Here is a 4,212-nt window from a genome sequence, read left to right as displayed (position 1 = left end):
CTTGAGTATTTAGTTGTGTGTTTAAACTTTGTCAGACTCTGTAATTGTCAACAGTAAAATGTATTCCTTCGTGATCAAATGTTATTGGAATATTTTAAGTCTCAACGGGATAGAATGTTAAAGTAATATCTTTGTTTTTTATTTCCTTCTTAGATCTTATGGTGTGTTCAGAGCAAAGGTTTAAGAGTTACAGTGTTCAGTGTTGTAATATAAAGATTTTCACAGATTTTCATTTTTCAGTTCAGTTCTGTTATTAATTAGTGATTAAAAAGTTCATCATTTAATTGCATTTAAAAGGGTGTTAAATGATTGTAATATAATATTTGCTTTATAATTTGCATGCTCATGGCATTTTAGTTACTTCATGTCAATGTATAGACAAGTTGCTAAGGATAAATATAAGACCTTGTAGCTTTAAGATGCTCAGGTGAGCTGGGGGGTGCTACGAGCCTGGGGGGTATGTGACATTAGAGCCCAGAGGAGCTCACAGTTTTTCTGGCTGTGTTTGGACTGTGTGCTTAAGTTCAGATGTATTTCATTCTCTATTTTTTGTATTTTGTTAAATAAATCTGAGAAGACGAACTTTAGTAGAGGAAACCCTTTTTACAACAGGAGTTAGTGACAGATGACCTGTGTTGAGGAAGATTGACCCAGTTCTTTGACTGTGGCTTCCTATGTGTTGTCTTCACTACTGTAGTGGCATTTTCAGAAGTAGGAGTAAGGGCACAATAAAGATGGAAGGACTATGAAAATAGACAGGAGAACAAGGCACCACAGGATGCTCTGAGGTCACTCAAAGTCGACAGGTCTTTGTGGCAGATACTTCAGGGCAAAAACAGGGCTGACAAGCCACTGCAGGACCCACAAAACTGAAGTCAAGGTCATCATTAAGACTGATGGATGAACAACAGTGTCTTTGTAGATCCGATCCACAATGCACATGTGTAAGTGATAAGTTGAGGCAGAATATTGTTAAAATTGCACTTATTTTTCTCAAGAAATTTCAGTTTTTTCAGGTTCTTTACTTCTTTTTTGTTTGGATAGTTTATAAAAGTATTTTCACAATTGAATTTGGGTTTTTTTGCACTAAAACAAAGACAAAAAATTTGAGGTGTCATTATTTATAAGTTATCATGCAGTTATTTTACTGGTCTGACCCACTTGAGATGAAATTGGGCTGAACGTGGCACCTGAAAGTAAATGAGTTTGAGAGCCCTGATCTAGGGTGTAACGGTACACACAGTTCACGGGCTGGTTCAGTATGATTCAGTGGTGTCACCGTTTGGTATGTTTTCGGTACAGCCAAACAGAAATGTCCTTGACTTTATTATTTACATTTAAAAAATGTAATTTGGCCTCCTTTTTTCTTTTTGTCGTTTCTGTTGCCCACCGTGTGTCAGCGGTGAATTTGTCATGTCCCCAGAGCTCTCTGAGCTCTTTTAGTCTGATAAATACATGAATGAACATCTGTGTTTAATGCTACAATCATATAAACACAAGCTGAACAGCCGTCACTAACGTACCTCTCTGTCGTTCTGGCCAAATTGGTGCGCTGGCATTTACTACACACTGCTGCTTTGGGATAATGTTCACTGCTGTCAGCTGCTGAACCAGAAGCTGTCACCCACAGTGGGTTTCATTTCCTGGTTCAGGATGCGTGTGTGCTCTAGGTCCGACTCCTGACATGAGTCGTTCACCGTGCAGCAGCTCATACCAGGTTAGCCACTAAGGAAAGTCTGTAGCCTTGCAGTGGTTCGTTCTTCAGTTGGGAATGTTTTTATCCACCACTCTCTCACCATCGGCCTCATAATTTACAACAAAACTGACACTGATGTGGCACCAAACACCAGATCTGTAGGTTATCAGAGGATCTTGTTCTGGCCTGGTAATAGTGTTACTATCTTGCGGCTAGCTGGCAGTAGCTTAGCAAAGCTGCATCCCAGTGTGTCTTATCGGAGTAACATGGTATAGTGTTTTGGTTGTGGTTTGGCAGGTTGAGTGCAGTGAGAACTTCATTTTAAATACACTGTGAGCTATATATTTTGTTTTCCATATATTATAAGATTTGTTTAATGTAACATTTGGTTTGTAATGTGTACCAAACTGAAAGCTATGTACCAAACAGCTCAATACAAATACGTGTATCGTTACACCCCTGATATAAACATCACTGCTGCATCTCAGAGCAGGCTAGTTTAAAATTTTTACTTTACTGTGGCTGTGTTAATTCATTTATTTTGCACATTTTCAGTTGTTTTTATGTCCATCTATTCATATGAGTTTCACTTACGCCTCTTGCCAGATGAGACTGTGTTCAGTGACGCTGAAGCCAGTGCAAGCAAATCTGATGACTGCAGCACAGCAGTCACAGCAACAGAATGTGGATCTGTGCAGCCTATGGATGCTGATGCTACAATCAAAGAGCAAGTTCATGACATGGAAGATTTTGGTAAGCTACCTCACATTATATTTGTTTCTGTCAATAAAATGTTATTTTCCGTGCAAAACAAATACTCTTGTCAAATTATCTGTTCATCAGGGTCTGTACTGTCAGTGTCATCTACAGTAACTAAGACTGCTCCTCCCTCTGAAGGTAAGCCAAGTTGACTATAAAGCAAAAAGTGAATTGTGAAATTTTTTGTGAAAATTAAACGCCGTATCGTTGTCATGGGCAGGGAAATTAGCTATAGAGATCAAAACAAATTTTTTTTTTCCAGGCTGTGAACATTTTTATTTCTGTTGTAAAGTGGGGCATTTTAGCATTGGCTATTATGGGGGTTTGTTCTCTTTTGGAGACAAGCTGAAGTGTCATTCAAGGAATTTCAGTTTTTGGTATTTGTGCGTTGTCTTCACTTTGCTTTAGTTTGGTTCACTACTACAGATAGATCACGACCACAGGTTTGACACACATCACTATACACTAATTTTTTTTCTTTTTATACGAATCAGGCATTCTGAGTTCATCTTGTTTATCTTGCTGGTGTTGTAACTTTCAAGCCTGGGTGTTGCAGTTACTTATCAGTGTCCCAGGTTCAGACCAGTGTTGGTGAACCCAGGACAGATGAGAGCAGTGATGCACAAAACTCTCAAGCTTAAATTTCCTTGTCTATGAATAAGCAATGATAATTAATGTGATGCATATTAGTAATTTAGCACTACTACTACTGTGCTATTGGAGATTTTTGATGTAATGCAAAAAAAAACCTGTCTAGTTGTTGGAATCACATCAAGTGAGCAATCAGTTGGAAACCTTAACTGAATTATTGTTTCCTCAAGGAGACAATTTCTTGTCAGCCTTAGCAATAGTTTAACTTAACTTTATTGACTCAAACTAACTAACACAAATTTTTTGGGTTTGTGTGTTATTTATTTTTCTATTTTGCATATCTTCTAGGACAAGATGCTTGTGAAGACCAGCATAGAAGAGTGCCAAAGAAAGTGTGGTTGAAGGCTGAGGTTGCTGCAGTATTGTGACATTTCAGAGATCACATTCAAAAAGGAAAACTGGCCACCAAAAATGAATGTAGTCAATGCAAGCTGGTAGAAGGCCCTGTGCTAGCTCAAAGAACAGTGCAAAATATAAGGGACTTTGTTAGAAACTGAGGAATAGCTGCAAAGAGGCAGTCAGAGAAAAAAAAGCTTTAAATTCGCTGTCAGCCTTTTGTGTTATTCTTAACACTTGGAGATAGATTAGTCCAAACCAACTGTATGGAGCCATTTTAAGTTGTTATTTTGTTTTGTCATGTTACAAAGTCTTATGTTTGTATAGCAGAATGCTGCTCAGTTTTGCTGTGAAGCAGCAGAAATGTAAAGTCATCCTTAAATACTGGAGGTGATAAAATGTTTGAGTTAAAAGGAATTAAAAAGGCCCTTGTGTTTTTTTTGCTGTATTAGGCTGTTGGTCAGTGTCACCACTGCATTTTACTGATGTTTTAGATCTATATAGTACATGAATAAATATAAATGTCCTGTTCCTTTAATGCATGGTGCCGTCAGGTCAGTGTGTTTTTATACAGGGGTTGGACAAAATAATGGAAACACCTTCACCTCAAGATGATAATGCCCCAATCCATACAGCTAGAATTGTTAAAGAATGGCATGAGGAACATTCTAATGAAGTTGAGCATCTCGTATGGCCGGCACAGTCCCCAGACCTCAACATTATTGAGCATTTATGGTCAGTTTTAGAGATTCAAGTAAGACGTCGATTTC

General features: G+C 38.1%; 1 long non-coding RNA gene across 1 annotated transcript; it reads left to right on the top strand.

Moving 5' to 3' along the window:
* The first annotated feature begins 2,309 nt into the window (after nt 1-2,309).
* LOC115413630 (uncharacterized) lies at nt 2,310-3,824 on the top strand. Its single transcript, XR_003934496.1, has 3 exons — nt 2,310-2,449; nt 2,540-2,593; nt 3,395-3,824. It is a non-coding gene; the product is annotated as an uncharacterized LOC115413630 (long non-coding RNA).
* Nucleotides 3,825-4,212: the final 388 nt, after the last annotated feature.

The sequence above is a fragment of the Sphaeramia orbicularis genome, chromosome 22, assembly GCF_902148855.1.
Source record: "Sphaeramia orbicularis chromosome 22, fSphaOr1.1, whole genome shotgun sequence".
NCBI lineage: Eukaryota > Metazoa > Chordata > Actinopteri > Kurtiformes > Apogonidae > Sphaeramia > Sphaeramia orbicularis.
This window is presented reverse-complemented; position numbering and strand designations above follow the sequence as displayed.